At 46.5% G+C, this 21045-nt stretch overlaps 1 long non-coding RNA gene across 1 annotated transcript in view; it reads right to left on the bottom strand.

The window, feature by feature from the left end:
• LOC138581945 (uncharacterized) overlaps positions 1-19194 on the bottom strand; it is a 154382-nt gene extending 135188 nt beyond the window's left edge. Inside the window, exon 1 of the long non-coding RNA XR_011304895.1 lies at positions 19004-19194. This is a non-coding gene — a long non-coding RNA (uncharacterized lncRNA). The remainder of the gene's footprint in view (positions 1-19003) is intronic.
• Between the last annotated feature and the right edge of the window lie 1851 nt (positions 19195-21045).

Genomic DNA, 21045 nt, shown 5'->3' with positions numbered 1-21045 from the left:
CCAGCAGGCTGCCTGGAAGTCTCTCCTCAATCAATCAACAGGGTCATGTGATATCCTGCCTCCTGGTGTGGGAATCTCTGAGGTGTTAAGGTTTCCCAGCCTCTTGGCCTCTGGGAACAGCAGGTGGCTAAGATTTTCAATTAACCAACAAGCTTTGAAGTCCCTGCCCCTCTTGCAACTCCTAAATACAGTTTCCCTGTCAGAGTTTAGACCGCTAGCGCCACCTTGGGGAATTTTTCGGTACTGCATCCATTTTTGAGTTGTCTTGAATTACTGCATTTCAATAGAGTGGTCTTTTGCTTGATAGTATAGGGCCCTTGCTTAACATTGTTTTGATGGCATCCTTACAGTAGAGTGGTGATGTGGAACCCCCCACAAGAAGGTTGTATCTTTGGAGTGGTCTCGTGCCAACTGCGCAGTTCTCCTATTCTGGCGTGAATGTGGGCAGCGATAGCTCATCCCCACATCCACCCAGTCTATTGATTTAGTTTGTTCTGGGATAGAATAATGGGCGGCAACAGCTCATCCCCACATCTACCCAGTCTATTGATTCAACATGGGTCAAAACCCTTGACAACACATACTGTATTGTGACAGTACTGCCTCTGCATTGAATTGTATTGTTTTTACATTATTGATCGTACTATGCAGTAAACTACATATCTGCTAGTGAGAAGTGTTATGCATGTGTAACCGAGGGGCACCACTGCCAACAGAAGGAACTCTAATAGCAAACTACTGATCCACCTGGTCCGATACCAATATTCTGACTAACTAACTCACACACTTCCTTAAAACTAGTCCTGCACCAACTTATTGAACACACTACACGCTCAATACTTAGCATGATAGTACCTGTTTTATGCATCATGGCAGCGTCTTGCACTTCAGCATTTTGCAATGCTAACAACCGCCAATGAGGCCACCTCAGTAAACAACATAGTCACCTTATTTATGGCCACTCGACTACCACACTCCAACAAGGTTTAGCCTGCCACCTTCCTACCATCCAAGCAATCACCAATCCTAACAACTGCACTTCACCCACCTATATTAACACCCAATTACCTACTCCAGAGCAATGGATAAAATTATACGCATCTAGACCCACACCGCAGACAGACTCTCACCCACTATAAGGTCTCACAAAACAATAGAGCAGAAATCATTCAACACAACTAACAAGCCATCAGCACTCCCACACAATGACTCCCAGACAAATAAACACCCCGCACAGAGTAAAACCTCCCACATCAATGGGGGACTCATCAATGCCAGATTGTTAACCGCCCATGCCTTAGAAATAAACGATCTCATAACCATTAACGACCTAGACTTCTTAACCATTAAGAAGGCGTGGCTCCAAAGTTCCTCTGGACCACTGTTATCACCATACAAGACGGAACATCCTCAATAGTGGGAGGTATTGCCTTAATTACTCAAATATCACTAGGTCTCAGATTAGCCACTTCGGGAGAACTCTTAACATCTGGAAGAGGTTATAACTAAGGAAGGGTAGAGGCAGTAATACCTTCCCTGCAATAAAGCTCCAGGACCTGATGGATTCCCAGCGAGTTTCTATCAGAAATATACCCAAAAACGAAACTCTAGAATGGCAAAACTCTTCAATTCTATAGAGTGGGGGGGAATAGTGACACGGTCAATGACGGAGGCAAAAGTAGTGGTATTTCCTAAACCCAAGAAAGATTTGATGGCATGCAGCTCATACCACCCTAAAGCCCTCCAGAACCCGGATGCTAAGATCTATATGGGGGTAGTAGCAGCTAGATTCGCGCCGCTCCTCGTGGATTTGATAGGTATGGGCCAATCAGGTTTAATAAAGGGATGTCACACCTGGGACAACACCAGACGAGTGGCACACTTGATAGAGAAGGTGGGGGTAAGGCGTGATCGGGCACACCTACTAGCACTTGATGTCACAAAGGCCTTTGACCGGGTAGAGTGGCCACTCTTGTTAGAGGCTTTGCACAAGATGGGTCTGGGAACTAAGTTCATATCGATGGTGGAGGCGAATTACACAGACCCCTCAATAAGGCTCTCAAATAACTCCCGCTTGTCAAATAAGATCCCCATCACAAGCAGGCAAGAGGCAAGGATGCCCGCTGTCACCCCTACTGTATGCTATGTACATAAAACCACTTTTGGCTACAATTAGAAGTAACCAAGCAATTCACGGTATAAGGTTCGGGGGGGTGGAACATAAAGTAGTGGCCTTCGCTGATGACAGTGTAGAGGAGGAACTAAGTACCCCTACCTCAACCACCTCACCCATATTGCCTATATGTTGGGAGCCCAAATGCGAAAACCGTGCAATACCAGTGGGAATCCCGATACCTAAGAGAATCCTGGAGGCAAGGTTCCCATTGAGAAAACCGTACCTGCACAAGAAACTATGATGGCCATTTGAATAAAATTCCGGAAGAAGCAGAGCAAATGAATGGCGAATATGAATGGTGACATCACACAGAGCTGAGATGACTTGCACAGAAAAGATGCAGAGACTAGAGAATGCAGATATTCTATAAGGCATCAAGAAACTATCGAAGATAAGTGACATCATGGGATCAAGGTGTAGAAGCTTATGCTACAGAAACAATGAAGATTTCCAGTTATTTTACTCGTGTACAGATGCAAAAGAAACGCAAGCAGATGAAGCAATCCTGAGGCTAGCTTTATAGTGAATAAATTACGGCAAGCGCCAACGCATATATATTGTATGAATAAGTGAAAGATGGTTGTTTCCACTGCGTATTATAGCAGTGCTGGACTTTGGAAAGAAGGCCTCACTTCTAGTGTGTCACAGCTTGCAAAAATTGAAATAACAAAGTGAATCTCGAAAAGGCGAGGTGAGATGGGCCAAAGAAGCCATGGTCTAATCAGGCTGAAGCTAACTAACATTGGATACAAATCGTGGGAAAGAACAAAGCTCCTGTTCAAAAGACATGGATAAACCAGTTAGACGTCAGAGGTTGATTAAAGAATAGTGTTTTAATATACTGAAAGCTCAATGTCGTGGTCTTCAGTCACGTGGAAGGATGATGCTCACACCTACGCATGAGGGCAGAGCGTGCCTTCACCCCCCTGATTCTCCACAGTAAAGAGAAAACTCAAGGCCGAGCTTCAAAGCCTAATAGACTACACTGACCACTGAGGTGATGACAGATTAATATGCTAATTGGTGGGAAACTGGGATTAAGTCGAGCTCACCAGCACCTGGAAGGCCATCCTGCGTGCTGCTAACGTAGGTGGAAAAGTACTGAAGAAGGTTGGAGTGCCAAAAATTGTAGGGGACCGCGTAACTAAGGGTCCTATAGTTTGTGTAGCCAATGGGACATCATATATTTAGTGACATTCATAAGTGGTCATTTTAGAGGGAGGGCTTAGTTGCCTCACCTGATTATAAGTAACCAATTACATATTCAAACCATGATGGCCCCCAAACAGCGAGGTGGACTGGGACTTCCGAAATTCTTAAAATATTATGAGGCAGCCCAATTCAGGGTAATAAGGGAATGGCTCACGAAAGACAGAACTAGGCAATGGGCAAAAATGGATCGCACCGTGGCAACCACACCGCTTGCAGGGCTCGTATGGCTAGAGAGGCAGGACCGACCACCCCTGTGTCAGGCACAGTCAGATATTATCGACAACGTGCAATATTTGGGATCGACTATTATCGAAAGGGCATCTTTCATTGCTGCCTTCTCCTTTCGCCTTGCTCTTTAATAATCCACAATTCTCCCCCAGGAAGAAACAGACGACATTCTGCAGATGGAGGGCAAAGGGATGTATGAAAAAAGGAGACATGGTGAGGAGGGGGGAGTTATGACATTTGAGGAGTGTAAGGCCAACCTGGATCTGACAGAAAGGGGCAGGCTGGAATATTACCAACTATGACACTGGCTGATGCAGCCCGATATCAAAATGGCGATCGCGAGAATTCTCACACCATTCAAGAAATTTATAACGACACACTCAGGGGATAAACAATTAATCTCACACTTGTACTCAATCCTGATAGGGGAGGGACAAGATCCTATTTGGCCACACATGAAAAGATGGCAAAAGACAATGGAGGATGCAATACCTGGATCACATTGGGAGCACTTTTGGGCCAACATTACCAAGCTTACGAGATCTATACAGAAAAGAGAAATTTGGTACAAGGTCATGTTCCCCAGCATAACCCAAGAATGTTTGAGAGGGTGTTCAGGGAAGGGGGACTGGAGACATATTTGGTGGGAATGTCGGGTGCTAGAGCCCTTTTGGGGAAGGGTGAGCAACCAGGTTCAACAAATGGTCAAGGGCCCTCAACAGTACACCCCTAAAGAATGGTTGTGTGGGTTAATGGACGCTGATTTGCAAATCCCCATGAAACCCCTACTAAAAGCATTCATGATACTAGTGATAGCAGCCTGGCTTGTAATTGCTAGGAAATGGAAACAGAGGGCCCCCACAACGAACACTGAGTGGCTCCATAAAGTATGGAACATTGTTGCCATGGAAGGGGTAACATACGGAATCCATGAACAAAGGGACAAATTCAGGAACCATTGGGGCAAGGTACTGGACTTCCTTAGAGGGGATTATGTGCAACAGTGGTGCCACCAGAACCTAAATATTTTGAACATTACCTAGAGAGAGAGTAATTCATATGTAACACTCTAGGTACAAATTATTCTGAACCCGTGATTGTGAAAGGTGGGACGGACAGGGGTGGGATGGGGTTAGGAGAGGGTAATGTTTGTATAATTGCCGTGAAAATCAGTCAAACAATTTTAAAAAATAAATAAAAAGGAAGAAACATGCAGGCAGGGCAGATGAAGTGGAAATGAACTGGGTGTAGGGTTTATTTTGTAATATCTATTGTTCACTTTGGAAGCAACTAATATTGTGCAACCAAGTAGGGGCTCAGTGGGATTTGTTTACCCTGAATATTGTACCAATAAAGCTTTAGCTTTCAGTGTGCATACATTTACATCACATTTCATTTAACTGTCATGAAATAGGCCAATAATTCTTCAAACCTTTCTTGCATCATCCTGCTATGATTTTGCTCTCTGGTATCCAATAACTATTTAAGGTATACTTTTGCTCCCTAGCAGATTTGATGAACGCTTTAAGGGGCAGAGTAACTAAACTCCCCGCACCAGCACTCATTTCCCACAATCACACTACATGCAACATAGCTCAGCCTTTGACGGAGACGTCAGCAGTTTTCACAAGGACAATTGCTTTTTTTCTCAGGACAGTGGTTTTGCTAAGAACAAATACATCCAAAATAACAATATTGATTAGGGTGAATGGTAAATGGCAGAGATCAGGGGTGAATGATGGTAGCCTGACAGCTCTTAAAACATTGCTGGAATTCCTTACAACAGCTGTTAAACACCAACAGCCTGCATTCCCTTCATATCTCAGCTCACATGTCTTCCCGAATGCTGCCATAAAATGTAGGAGGATGCAAATGCAGGAGGGGGCTTTTGCTGCAAACCTCTTTCCCTGGAATTGCAGACTTTGACCTTTCCAATTCCCACCAAGGAAAATCATGATGGATAACTTCAGCCATCAGGTAGTTATCAGAGAAGTTGGGATGTAATATTTTGCAAAAGATGCTTTGGTTTATGATCTGACCCAGGTTTCGCTTCTAAGGTAGATTTCTCTATAGCCAAACTCAGTGTTCTGTCAATGCCCAGTTGCCACTGCACAAATCTGGCAGCCCAACAGTATTAGTGTTCTGCTCAGGATCTATGGCTACCAACCTGCATTTCCCATTTCCCTAATTAGTGGCATATGCTGTGGAAAATCATTCTCCATGGGAGGATATCTGTGTTTCCCATATAGGTCACTTGTTGCATTTTAATTTATTTTAGTGAATGGCATGTCACTTCGTGCATTTTTATGTATTGCATGGTTTTTCATTTGTACAAATGTATTTTCATATCACACTGTATATGACTGCACTTGCATTTCAATGTATTACATGAATTTTTATCCCCCACTGTATTTCACATTGTGTAAACCTGTTCACACCTCAGGCCACAACTAACAACTGCCAGTTTTATAGCCAGTGTAAAATCTTCAGCCTGGGAGCTGGCACTGCCCCTTTCTGTACTAACCTTCCTTGAGTCTTGGGAGCAGATTCCTCCGCCCCCTCCCAAGGGAGCCTGACTATCTTTGCTCACCTGCTCCCTCTTCTTTGCTGTCACCAGCGCCTCTGCACTCTGGAATAGTTGTGCAGGAACCATTGTGTCCATCCTGTGATGTTTGCCCACCTATCATGCTCCTGCCCCTTCTTCCTTTGTCCCTACATCCCCCTTCTTGGGACAGCTGTGAAGGAGGGGGTTGTGCAACCTACACCCCCTACCCTGTGATTACCACCCCTTCCTCCTTGGACTCATGAGAACAGCTCTGGTCACCAGAGGGGTTGGTGAGGTGAGCCCTTCCATCGCCTTCATTTGCTGTTGTCCCTGGATGTTTGCACACCTGTCATCTCCCTCCCCCTTCCTCTCCACCTCTCTTTCCCCCTCTCCCTGTCTCATCCCCTTTCTTCCTCTCTCTTCCTCTGGGTGTGCCTAACCAGTATTCCTGCCATCAATGCCCCGCCTCGAGCCTGCAGCCCAGTGCAGGCAATCATCCATGTCCAGTATGCCTAACATACTCTGCTGCGAATGAGCCTACTTCCCTGTCTATAATGAATCTGTTTCCTGATTTCTGAAAAGACGTTGGTGCTTTCTTTTGTGTTCCCATGTTCTTGTGTAGCTTGCCTGTTATTGCCAGAGTGGCGACCCAGTGCACATACACAACGCACACCTCACCGGGGTCTGTTAATTGCATGGCCCAAAACTGTTGCTCTGCCTGGGGTCTCCCACACGATCTTCCCCATTTCTGCCTGCCTTCCAATTCCACAGTTTTCTGGTGCCATGACTTGGGTCTAGGTCCTTGATCACATGAAGAGCACCTTAACATCTGCAACTTCTCAGACTAAACTCCCCTAATTCTGCGGCCTGCGCTCCTCTCCTCTGTCCATTTTCTGCCTTCAGCAACAGCCATTTCCATCCATGTGGATTCTAACTTTCCCCTTTTACAGAATCTTTGGACCAGAGCCCACCAGTCCCAGAAAAGAGGAGTTGCTGCCCTGATAGCTGCCTGCTGTACCTGTGCATGGCTGCCTGGCTGCCAGATCAAGTAGTAAGTTAAGAACTGAATTATTAGTCACACGCACTGACATTGACAGCTTGTAGCTTGTGGGGAGGGTCCTAGTCTGTGAGGGGATGGTAACACTAAGGGTAGGTCAGTGTACCCATCCAGTTAAACCAGGCCTGACTCTCACAGTGGTAGGCGCTGGCATGTTGCCACTGCCAGGGGAGGACCTGCAAACCCATACAACATCACACAATTGTACTGGCAAATTGCAGGGTGTACCTTTCCGGATAATCTACCCGACTAGTCATAGTATCCAGATCTCAACCCCATATGTAATCCAATGTTAACCCTCAGAGTTCCTCAGAAGAGGGGAGTCACCTACCCTGTAACAAACCCACCTTCTAGGACTATACTGGAGGGAGTACAAGGGTGGCTGTGGCTCATTGCTGACCTTAGGGACCGGTCCGGATAGAGCCTCATTTTAGAGTGCACTATATGTTGCTTAATTCAGTTTACTGGTCTGCCTGAATCTGGGTTCAAAAAGTGGTGAGGTGGCATCTTAATAGTAAGTCGTTCTGAAGATACCTTTGTGGAGTGTGACTTTATATCCTTCATTTTGCTTCTCTGGTGGGCTGAAGCCCTCACCAAAGTGTCTAATTCAATGTACTAGTACCGGAGCCACATAGTCTGTACCAAACTCATCTCCTAGACACTCACTAGGAATGAACAAAGCTAGTAGAGGGGCCAACCTCCCCCCCTTACCCATTCTTATTGTGTCCATATCGTGGTTGTGAGAGCCGTGTATTTCTTTAGGAGCATAAGAGTGGGCCTCTAGTGATCATCTTCGTTTGGAAATCTTCTGTGCAGAGTTTGCCTGCCTAACCCCTGAATCTGAGTAGTTTTCGAGGGACGCCTGGGAATTGTACTTGACACTACTTTTGGAAGTGGACCAGTAGCTTGTCCCTGCCCTGCATCAGTTTATCATCCAACCCATTATGTAGTTCAGTCAGTGATTGTGAGTGTGCTAGAGTAACCCTGGTTGAAAGACTTGGATAGTCGGGACTCAGTGGTGCTGCCCTATGCCCTGTAGTGATTTAGTATTTGTCAAGAAATCTTAGTTTGTGTACAACATCTTTTTGCCTGCCAGAATGGCAAATTCTGCAAGCCAGGGAGTGGGCATTTCCCCTGATTTCCCCATGGCACTCATTGCTACAGTGCATGGCCCAGACATTGTCAGATGGACTCCAGTATGTCATAAACAGACCAATTGTCAGAACCTACTGGTCTGGCCCCTATAAGGCTCCTTTGATGAGACTCACCTAGCTGCAGTGTGTGCAGTTCTTAAAAGAGAGAAAGGTAACTCAGCAGTTAGACAGTGGGAGGCCTACATGTTGTAGTCCCTGCAGATTGTGTCTGTGGAGAGGAAGAAGTGGCTGGAACAAGTGACCCTAGAAAAGAAACTAGAACAGCCTAATCTAAAGAATGTCAGAAATGACCACAGTAATGGGTGAGACCCCCACCTGTACCCATTGGTGCCCCCAGTGACCCCTTCTGCCCCAGAGGATGTCCTAGATTTTTCTGTGCTTGCTCCCCTAGCAGCAATTCTGCTTCCTTCCCAGTTCCTGCCCCGTGGGTGTACGTCCCTGCTGCATCAGCCCATATACTGTCACCCTATGAGGGCCAGTATGGGGCTTCTAGAGGACAGCATGGATTTAGCAGGGGAGGAAGTGGAAGAGGAGGAAGCATTCATCACTCCCAGATGCCCCGTCTGAACCCCCAGTATTGGGCTTATCAGAACCCAAGGTACATGCCTCAGCATCTCCCCAGCCAGTATCCACCCCCAGCCTAGTGCCCATCCCAGTTAGGTCACTGTGTACGTCAGGACCCATGCACCTATTGTAAGGAATGGGGCCACTGGAAGTGCAACTGTCATCCGCGGATTCAGCATCAGCAGAGCAAGGCTACAGCCCTGTCTGCTCAGAGCCAATCGTAGCAACCTGCACCATGCCGCCTGGTCCCTTTCAGCTCTCCACTCAGCGTAGACCCCCAGATCTGAATGCTGGTTCTTGCCCAGCACCCCAGCCTGGACAATCCCAGGCTGGATCCCAGACCAAAACCTCTCCTCCCCCACCAGTAGTAATAACAGCCATGGTGCCTCTTCTGGAATCTCCTTGCAACCCTGTTCCCAGTAGTCAGACGAGAGTCCATTCCAGTTGCCTCAAGCTTGACTGGAACTGGACCCAGACCAAGTACCACGGCTCCCTACCTTCTTGCCCTAGCCATTCCCCTTCCCATTCAGTGGCCCCCTCCCCTACGTGACAGCCCAGACAAGTAACAAGCATGCCACGATGCTGGGGGACACAGGAGCTACATCCAGCACACTGAGGATGTGGGAGGTCGTGGATGCCTCATTGTCTGGCCGGCCAATCACAGCTGTAGGGATAGAGGACATCCCATCTAAGGTGCCGGTATCATTGTGGTGCACTGTTTTCTCTTGCCTACTAGAGCACTCCGCTTCACCCCGTTGCTGCTGCCCTACCCTCTTGTCTGTGCGCTGTTGTGAGTTCTGCAGCCCTTGTCCATTCTCTGCAATTCAAGATCCTGTAGCAGAACTGACAACATTGCTACACTAACTGCCAGACACCATAGGGACGAAATATAACATAAATCTTGGGGAAAACAGAAAAGAAGAATGGGGAGCTACAAGCTGGCAAAAGTGTGCACACAGACAGGATTAAGCTGGCTTGACGTGTTGCTCCTTGCCCTCATCTACATGAAAGGTATGCCCAGCCACTTTGCATGACTGTCTCCCTTTGAGATCATGATGGCAATACCAATGCCGGCTGCAGACCCTCCCTCTGTGAACAGGTTGCTTTTGGTACCGACTGATGATTCAGTTCTGGCATATTTCAAACACCTTACTTCAGTCATAAGACAGATCTGCAGGTAGGTCAGGCCAGCAAAGATTACATTTAGGGCAGGAGACGGAGCTAGGACATTGCACCCCAGAGCATGGACTAATTTTCCCAAAATATGTCCCAACTCTACTCAGAAACCCTGCCTGAATGGGAACTGGCTATCTTCTCTCACCGTGGGGAACTGACCTGTGTTCGGAAAACAGCACTGTGAAATGTTCATTTGTTTAATTTTTTTTAAATGTTTACTTTGATTTTGATATTTTGATATTTTACTTTTTAATATTTTAAGTATTCATTTTTGTATTCGGTTTTTATATTTTGTAATTTTAATATTTGTATTTTAATTTCAATTATTTAAATATTTTTTATTTTACATTTTGTATTTTGTTGAATTTTTCAGACATTTGATATCTCTTTGCAAGATGGTATTTTGTGAGTTGTGATGTTTGGATACAGTGTACACAGCTCACTTGTTTTGAGTGTATTTTATTTTACATTTCTGTTCCAGCATACCAGCCTTGCCTTTCATCTTTCCTTATTGCACTATGCCATTTTGTACCAGTTTTCCTTTCCATCTTGCTTTCCCTGGATCGAGTTATCTTTTAATCTGCTCCCCGAAGGTACAGAGAGACGCTGACTGTTATTGCCAGAGGGGGGACCTGTTGTGTATTGCTTCCTCAGGCATGAAGGAAGACTGTGATGTCATGTGGAGTATTGACTGATGAATGATAGAATGAATGGGTGAGGGTTCTAACCCAGGCAGTAAGTAAGCCTCCTGCCTGGGTGATGGGAGCCAGTGCTTTGTCCTACTCCATGTAACTTACTTATATGTATGCAACTTGCTTGTAAAGGTACTTGAAAACTTGGTAATAAACCTTACAAATAATCCTAAGAAGGCTGGAGGTCACTTCATTACATTGGCGACGAGCTGGTCAGAAACAAGAGAACTTGCATGCATAACGGAGAAACTAAGCTGGAGAATCTGCTGTGGGGGGTGCCAAACGAAAAAGGAAGATAACACACTGCCCCAAGACGCAAGTAAGACCCATCACCCAGGGCATGGGAGAGGGAGGGCTTCAGGAACTTCAGGATTGTGGTGCACCATATTAAGCTGGATGAAGAGTTTATCCCTAGCGTAAGGGAAGGTGAAGGGGCAGGAGCTTATCCTGGAGGGGAATGGAAAGGTGCCATAAGAACTGAGAGTTCATCCTGAAGGTGAAAGGAAAGGTGCCATACCAATGGTAAAGAGGGAAGGGGGAGACAAAATACAGTGCCTTCCAAGGAGAAGTGGAGAAACTTTCTTAATTGCCTGCAGGCACGTGTGGGAATGGCGTGTACTGGGACATGGTGCTCATGAGTTACGATGCGCATTTAATTACATACTCGAGTGTGCAAGTTCCATAGAAAACATTGTGGGCTGGACAACACACAGGCAGTTGCCGTTTAATGCTATCTACCAGCTGTTGATGTTTGGGTACGGAGAGCTCTTCACTCCCCTGCCTCCAGGAATCTAATGGTGACATAGCAGTGGGTGAGAAGGTAGTTGGCGATTCAATGGAACGTATTCCACGTTCTGACATGCATTCATTTTCCGCGCATTGGTTTGGCAGTTGCAGTGCGTGTTAGCATAAAGGGACGGAGCAGCTGGGTTGTGAAGAAAGGACCTCACAACGTACTTTCAGCGTGACAGCATAAGCATCGATTAGCTTACCGAAGGCTGCGGTATTCGTCTGAAGCGAAGTCGGGCTGAAGTGGGAATGTGCAGAATGAAGCGGGGGTGTGGAACAAGTTACGCCGTGAACTGAACTGCGCCTGTATGCATGAGTGGCAGGGTTTGAACCTGGGATTGGTGTTCGGTGAGGAAGGAGGGTAAGAGGCTCTCTTTCAATTTGAGGTGCTCCTTCAATTAATTTGAGACCTTGTATCTGACGTGAAACGGACCTGATTGTGAATCCTAAAGCAGTTCTTAAGGAGTAATATGAGCTGTGGGCAAGACCTTAATAGTGTAATGTTGTTGGAGTAATACGAAACATATAGATAGGTATGGTTATGTTTGGCGTATAATATTGTAGGGATTATCAACATTTTGGTAATGGCAGGAACAGTTGGACTATGGTTATTATCTTGTCAGAACATGGATGTATGTGGCAAAACTAATGGGGTGTTGAGACAAGTGTATGGACATGGATGGGTGTGTTATGGATAGGTAAGTGTGTGAGGCAACTAGATTTAACCCTTTTGAGGATTTTCAGGACTTAGGTCGCAAAAAAGGCGACATAGACTTTTAGCAGTTTGGTCAATTGTGGTATGGAGTATGTGATGTGGAAAAGACTATGCTGCCTATATTTGTTAGATGTAATATTTTTGAGGATTTGCAGGGTATGGTTGCAAGTTTGCAACCGTGGATTTGTAGGCTCAGAGACTTCTGTGGTAGGAACTTCTAGTTATGCAACACAGTAAATTGGTCGGTAATCCTTGTGTGCATATGTCATGCTGGGTACAGAAGCTGGTTGGTCTGATGGTATATTAGATACCAGGTCAGAACGTGAGAAGTGTCGTGACTTGATATGTCGTGAAGAGTAAAGGGGCCTCCTTACCCAAGTACCCCACAGGGAGAATTAAATGCACTCCCTGTGCGATCCTTGAGGCCACAGGTGTGGATGTTGGATTGCCGGAACCACGTGACACTGATAACCCCAAAGCCGCTGTAAAGGAAACAGGGATTAGCACAAGCAGCCACAGTAATAAATGTACAGGCGAGAGTGTAGATATATTGGCTAGAAGGCTTACCTAGATATGGTAGTGAATCACTGCTAACCACAAGGGACCTGGGAAAGTGCTGCAGGGAGGGCGCGTGAACAGTGCTCTCTGTTGCTGGTATGATGGAGAGGAAACACCAGCTATTGGACACACCGATCAGTTCTTGATGGTAGAACAACCAAAGTACAATCCGAATGCAAGACGTGAATTCTGGTGAGTTCGTAAGCAAGTTCAGCAGTCCAGGGGTAAAGCAAAAGAAGTCCGTTGGGAAGATCCGAGGTCGAAGAGCCAGGTGATCACAAAGAAGGGCTCCAATGCACGGGAATATCCAATAGAAGTCTGTAGTCCGAAGTCCATGGTTCTTGAAGCCAAAATAGATCCTGATCAATAACCAAGCGCCAAACAGAGTCGCAAAACAGCTGTGAAGCAACGAGTGCTTGCGAGGACGCTGTTTTATCCTGATCGTTTCCTTGTCACGTGAAAAAGAGCAGAATCACGTGACCGGGATTTCGTCACGTGACCAGGAAAACCGATGTGCCAGCCTGACTTTGCCTGACCGTACTCGCCACGGCAGTTGCCAGTGCAGGAAGGGAAACCAACGAGACAGCACACGGCCTCCACCTCGGGTCACAGACTGTCCAGGCGAACCCCGCGCTGCCGGTACGCTAAAACTGGTGGGTGTAGGTGTACTGATGGAGGGTTTAGCGGGGGAACTATGTGGAACAGAGGGTAATGTCGGGATCCTAGTGGGGGCGTGGATGCGGTGCATGACAGCATGTCTGTGTTTTGCCAGATATACATTTGGGATGGTCTGATGGTATGTGAGATACATGGGTCAGAACGTGAGGCATTTATGCGTTGTGCCTGAAGTATAAGTGTGGTTGCGCTGTGAGTTGCCAGGTCAGCAGTGTTTATGGTGTTTGTGACATACCAGATTTATATTTTGGTTGCGCTGATGGTATGCAAGTTACCAGGTCAGCATGTAACTCATGTGTAGGTGTGTCTGTGACATACCAGATTGACAGTTTGTTGCGCTGACGATATGTGAGTTACCACATCAGCAGTGTGTATGGTGTGTATGTGACATATCAGATTTACAGTTTGGTTGCGCTGATGGTATGTGAGTTGCCAGGTCAGCATGTAAGGCATGTTTAGGTCAAGCCTCATAATGGTAGTTTGGTTAAGGCAGTTTTGTGCTGTCTGGGTGTGACTGTGGTTGTGAGTCACGCAAGGTCAATGGTAGGTTAACTGTGTTGCTTGGTTAACTGTGTTGCTGGGTGGTAGCGCCCCCAGCCGTCGTTTGATGTGTGTTTTGTGCGCAGGTCACATGGGGTTAACGGCCGGTTTTCCGAGAGGTAGCGCCACCCAGTTTGAGTTTGGGCCTGACTGTGGTTGTGAGTCACGCAGGGTCAAAGAATGTATGTTTGTATTTAGTGGTTTTTACCACGGCTATTTTTTTTTCCTTTGCATATACAACTTCTCCTGGTAGCTGTACTGTGTGCCGTTATGACTCCAGTCCATCTTCATTAGGGTGCAGTAATGGTACAATTTCTCTGGGTGATGGTTTCGATGTGCCTGGCCAGCACATTGTGTGTTTTGGTGATAGGAAGAGCACAGGCTGCTGTGCACCCCCTGGTGATCCAAGTCAGTGTATATGTTTAGTGTGAGGGGAGATGTGTTGTGAGGTGTTCCTATGTGTGTGTTGTGTCAATGTAAAGGAGGGAGATGTGTTCTGTATTGCTTCCTCAGGTATGAAGGAAGACTGTGATGTCATGTGGAGGGTCGACTGATGAATGATAGAATGTATGGGTGAGGGTTCTAACCCAGGCAGTTAGTAAGCCTCCTGCCTGGGTGATGGGAGCCAGTGCTTCCCCCTACTCTATGTAACTTATTTATTTGTATGCAACTTGCTTGTAAAGGTACTTGAGAACTTGGTAATAAACCTTACAAGTAATCCTAAGAAGGCTGGAGGTCACTTCATTACAGGACCCAGTCTGCATACAGAACGCACACCTCACTAGGGTCTGTTAATTGCCTGGCTCAAAACTATGGCTTTGCCTGGGGTCTCCCGCATGGCCTTCCCCATGTTGGCCTGCCTTCCACTTCTTTATAACATGAACAGAAAAGGGCAGTCAAACCCAGTGGATCATTTGCTCAGCTGAGCATGAATCATGCTGAGAGGAATCCTATAATTTAGGATGTCTCAAATGGTGCAAAGGAGGAAAGGCGGCCGGTGATGACCTGTCATGTGTCTGGAAGACAATCTTCACTTCCAAAGTAGTCTATGTATTTTAGACTGAATTACCTGGGCCTGTCCAGACCAAAGGGGGGTCAAAGGACAGAGAAGGTTCTATCAGTCCCTCGCTGCCCTCATGTCTATCCCTGGTCTGCGCTGTAGTCCCGCTTGTCTGGAGGTGGCTAGTATAAGAAGAGTTAGATGACTCTGTTCTTTTAATGATTTGTTGTCTTATTGGATGGTGACTCTTTGGCAGCCCAAGTGATATATTGCATATGGACAGTTGTAATTGCGACGGGGTGGTCAGCACATGAAACCTCCCTATTTTGAGCAACTAAAATGTGGGATCAAGCTAATTCACAGACAGTATTATGGCAAAGATTGCTTTATTAGCCAATACTTAAGGGGAATATATCCCACCTAAAAAATCTACTCTAGCTTGAGAGCTACAAACTACATGTTTTGAAGACTGAGCCAGAGGGGTAGACAGTGAGATGTCTTTGTCTCCCTGTGGCTATAGCGTGGTGTGCAGCAGGAATCTTCCTGCCCTCTCCACGAGTGTGTGAACCGGTTTCGGTGGTCTATATGATTAATGCCACCTTCTTCAGGATTGTCTTCTTTGCTCGCTGCAAGACCTTTCTGCTGCTTTAGGAATGGCTACAGATGTTTTGGCCACTACTGACACAGACCCAATAATCAAATGCTGGAACGATTTCAACTCAAAATTGTTTTAAGGAGACATTCAGTCTGACCAGATCAAAGTTGTGACTAAGGCTCAGAATCAACATTTAGTTGCTTTGCTGTGGACCACCAGCTGCTTGCAGAAATCATGTTCCGTCTTGCAGCTGTTTCTCGAGTAGAACGCGGTCCACAACGCTAAGTTTTCGGCGCTTTGTCAATAAAGTTATGGGGAGATGGGTCATCATCAGATAATGGAAAAGAAAGGTTAGTTGTTAATCGCTGCCAAGCTTTTAGTTGCCTGTCTTTGTCATATTGTGCGAGACATGCATAAGCCACTGCCCCTAGGCACTCAAGGCAAAACGATTGTGCTAATTATTGAAAGAAACACTAATGGATGTTTAATCAATGATTAGTGTAGTATGTTTTTATATTGAGAAAAAACAAGTTATGAAAGAACTGCATTATCAAAATATTCACTTTTTATACCTGAAGGCTGTGCATAGACGATGATGGTAGCCCTAGGTTGCAAAAACAAATGGGAGGGGAATAGGGAAATTGGCAAAACTATGAAATCGAGAGCGTACACAGCTCAGCAGAGTTGATTTTATTCAATGTCATTGTATTGTACTGCAGCTGTTCACAGATTGAGGTACTCAAGCTGCTGCCCCAAAATTGATTTGAAAATTTCAGATTCAAAAACACAACGCTCTAAATAGCGAGAATCGATTGCTGTGCTATAATATTGTCACGGTTTAAAAAGTAGAGCAATTGAATAGTACAGGAGTGCATGGTCCCTATGGCAAGGCAAGCGCCTGCATCCAAAGACTGAGTGATGCCAACGAGCAAGTAGGTGCTCTGCGCCTTGGAGAAGTGCATTGTTTTTGAAAAGCTTATTGTAGTGAAGCCTCGTTATAATAATGTACATAATGCTGGATCGCTGAATTTTCTCTGATTACTTTAGAAGCTTTATTCAGTTATCATTAAAATATGTGTCACTTCGATTCAGTATCAAGCAATTCCCACGGATAGCAAAATCGTTCCAGGCCCTGGTAGCCCAGGGTTGAAGCTCTACTCCAAAATGGGCAGAAGATAACTAAGGATTTCCCATGTCTGACACAAACATCTTACCTGTGGTGTTTGCTTTTTGAGGAAGGGACTAGATCCGACACAGGTTTGGTGCCTGCAAGTAGGGCTGGGTGAAATTGCTAAATCCGTTCTGCCAGCCGCAGAAGTGAAATCTCTCCGGTTTCACTCCGCTTCCCTGTTCTGCCACCGCCATGTATCGAAAAGAGCAGTGCAAAGTTTCTCGTGCCGCTGGGTGAACTGAAAGCGTTGTGCAAAGTTTCCCGTGGCTTTGTGGGAACCAAACAGCGTTGTGCAAAGTTTTTCTTGCCTATGCGCAAAACCCACACAAATCGAAAAGAGCGAGGCAAAGTTTCATATGCCGCTACGTGGAACATAGCATGAATTGAAAAGAGCGAGGCAAAGTTTCATATGCCGCTACGTGGAACATAGCATGAATTGAAAAGAGCGAGGCAAAGTTTCATATGCCGCTACGTGGAACATAGCATGAATTGAAAAGAGCGAGGCAAAGTTTCATATGCCGCTACGTGGAACATAGCATGAATTGAAAAGAGCGAGGCAAAGTTTCATATGCCGCTACGTGAAACATAGCATGAATTGAAAAGAGCGAGGCAAAGTTTCATATGCCGCTACGTGGAACATAGCATGAATTGAAAAGAGCGAGGCAAAGTTTCATATGCCGCTACGTGGAACATAGCATGAATTGAAAAGAGCGAGGCAAAGTTTCTCATGCTGCTGCACGAATCGAAAGGAGCAGCACAGCGTAAACCTAGTAAGCATCGAAACAAAAACTTCACGTTTTGCGCGCTGCGCGAACCTAGTGCAGATCCAAAAACCTGTGCAAAGTTTCATGTGCCGAAGCAAAACTAGCACGGGTTGAAAAAAGGCCAGTGTGGAGTTTCTGTTGTCGCTATGCAAAACTAGCATTGAATCATAAAAAAACACACAAAGTTTCTCATGTCGGTGCTCAAAACTGGCACAGGTAAAGAACCGCACAAAGTTTCTCATCTCACTGAGCGAATCTAACTTGTATCACAAAAGATCCGCCCAGATATCCTTGTGTCGCTGCATGAACTAACAAGAATTGAAACCTTGCGCAAAGTTTCTCGCGGCACTGCACTCAACTAGCATGCAGAGCCGGCCTTAAGGGGGGGCAAGCCGGGCGACTGACTGGGGCGCCACGCCACACCAGGGCGCCTTTTGCCCCTGCCACGCCAGCTCGGGGGAGTCTTTCAAGGGCTTCCCCGAGCTAGCGTTGTGGGACAAGGCGCAGCAGGCGGCCTTTTACTGTAAAAGGTGCCCGTGGTGGTGGGTGCATTTAATGCGCCCCTTCGCCGTGGACACTTTTCACAAGAAAAGGCGCCATTAGCCGCCCACCCCGCCAGCTGCGGGGAGTCTTTCAAGTGCTCCCCCGAGCTGGCATGGTGGTAAAGGTGTGGCAGGCGCCTCCGCCTCATTGTCATTGAATGAACCCTAGATGGCGGGCTCATTCAATGACAATGGGGTGCTAACGGTACCTATTTAACCTCCTTGCCAGAACGAGGAGGTTACAAAAAAAAAAGTTGCCCATCCTGGCCCCGCCCCCTGTTAAGGGGCGGGGGTATGTGGGGGTATGGGGGGGGCGATTGGGCGTCAGTTCGCCCAGGGCGCTGCTGTCCTTAAGGCTGGCCCTGCTAGCATGGATCGAAAAAAGACCTGTGCAAACTTTCTCTTCTCGCTACACGAAACCAACATGGACACGAAACACCACGCAAAACCTCACAAAACTGGGCGACATTTCAGTGGCGGTGGACCCGTGATGCTGATTTCGCAGAATGGGCGGAAATGGAATCCAGGTCGAATTGCGCACTTTCCGCTTCACGGGAGGAAATGTGGCCCACCCCTACCTGCAAGCCACTTCCAGAGATTGTGCTTTATCACGTCAGTACAGAAACAAACTTAGCTCATGGGATGACGATTAGTGTGAAGTTCATTATTTCTGAATCAAGATTGTGTTCACACACTTAAGGTGTTGGAGCACAATGGATTAGGGGGGTTACATTTGTGTTAATCCCCTAGTTACGATAAAGTTAGTGACCGTAAGGAAACCATCACAGACAAGTTTTACAACACAAAAAATGATTTAGCACACATTTGGACAAGTTTGTTCTGAACTTACTCATTGAGGCTGCTCACCGCCTGTGGTTCTGTTGCTGGTGCGGCGGCTCCTCTTGGAGTCCTTTTCACGAGTCACTGGTTTGACTTCACCCTGTGTCAGTCTGCACTGAACCCGCAGAAACTCACCTGGCCACCCGCCACCTCGTGACCATATCAAATTCCATTGGCTGTCAAAAGGTCAATGAAGCTTTCTTTCTGTGAGTGAAAGCCAGGTGTCTTACTGTGCTAATGGCGCAGAAAATAAATCATACTATTAGGGCCACACCTCTGGCGTGCGTCACACAATCCCACGAATCGAACACTTACGTCATCTCCGGGGAGCCAAAGGGCTCCATGCAGAACACAGGGACGTGCCACTGTGCACCATCACCACACCCAGCTGCCTGGTTCCGGCACAGAATTCATTATTTATTATTCCTGCCACATGCTGAATCCCTGACTGTGGCGGCTCAGTGCATGTTCCTGAACACAGCTTGCCTCTCTTCAGTTTGCTATGTGCTCAAAGGGGGGCATTGCCCCTCCGCCCTAAGCAACCGGCCACCACAGTACCATCCATTGGTTGGGTAGCTGCTATGTGTTGCCATCGCCCATATTTTAAAGGTGCTGCCAAGTTGCCTTGGCTTTACATCCTTATCCTGGGCCTGTGCCATTTCTTTCTATGTAGATCAGGATGTCCTGCTCTCTTTCGTCTGTACCAATCCTAACTCAGAGGAGGATGTGCTCTTACTTGTTTCCGATGTTAGCCACGCAGTTTTTGTTTATTTGGTCCATACAGGGCAATTTCGTAAATCTAGGCGACTCTTTTCGTTTCCTTTGGGAAGGCCAGGAAGGGTTTGAGACCATCTCTGGTGATAACTAGAGCATGTGAGTGTTCTGTCCCACCACCATTGGATCAGAGCAGATCAATGTTCATGGAGATACACTTGTTGTCTGCAGGACAGCCACATTAAACGTTCTCGTCATAAGGTTGATCTTGACTGTGTTGGGGAATCCTGGGTGAGCTTCAGTTTTGTGAGCTGAGTATCTAGTATGTGAGTGGTTTGCACTGTCATGATGAATAGTCACAGGTGGCGATTTTCTTTGAGTCTTACCTGATAAGTATTAGGTGTCTACCTGTTGTGACTGGTTTGGTTTTGTGTATGGTCTTGGTGGGGAAGATGATGAGGGAGGCGAAGAGGAAGAAATGCTATGATTTCATTGGGTTAGCCTGGCGTTTCTGAGTGTCCTCCCTTACCACCGTACTCACAACCTGGCCTTCATACCAGGGTTTTGCAAGAGTGGTGCATGGTCGACATATATTTCAAAAATTCTCTTCTGGACTCCTTCCCGCATTGGTCAAGGTAGAAGGTGCAGATGTGGTAGGAGGGGCTGCGCGGTAGGGATGGGCAGATGAAGCCTCAGAAATTGTATGGCGTGAGTTAGGAGATACCTGATGACGGATGGGTAAGTTGGCGAGGGTGGAGGCTCTGAGTAATGGGGAGTAGCCAACATAAATGAAGTAATTCCTTGGTTGTGTACCGGGTGCACTTTTTCTGTCGGACTGTGTGCTTTTTGCAGATCACAAGGCAATCTGCATTTTGAATGATTTACATATTAAATACCCAAAATAAAGAACTTTAGAACTGAAACTGCACAAGTAGCAATAATAAGCTCCTGTTTATGAGATGCTTTGGGGACAGTGGGCTCACAGTTTTGCTTGTGCATAGTTGTGTGTGCATGTGGAAGATTCTCAAGGAATTGTTTACTGGTTGGGGGCAGGTTGGGATGGGCTTGTGGATTGTAGAATCAGGCTGACATGACCTCTGTCTTCACACTATCAACGACAAGGCATTTGAGCCGAGATCATGATTGGCATCCGGTACCTCTAGCAGTCTTTGCTTGCCCCCTTGTTTCATCTTTACACCAATGGATTTCAGGTAGCCTTGAAGAACGTAACCCTTGATGTACCGCATATAGGATGACGAGGTCCCTCCTTGTTGTCCTCTGAAGACAACATGGTGCTACGTTCACGAACACTTAATGGAAACTACAACTGATTATTCA

This window comes from Ambystoma mexicanum, chromosome 3q (genome assembly GCF_040938575.1).
Source record: "Ambystoma mexicanum isolate Mex_15411 chromosome 3q, UKY_AmexF1_1, whole genome shotgun sequence".
Taxonomy (NCBI): domain Eukaryota; kingdom Metazoa; phylum Chordata; class Amphibia; order Caudata; family Ambystomatidae; genus Ambystoma; species Ambystoma mexicanum.
This window is presented reverse-complemented; position numbering and strand designations above follow the sequence as displayed.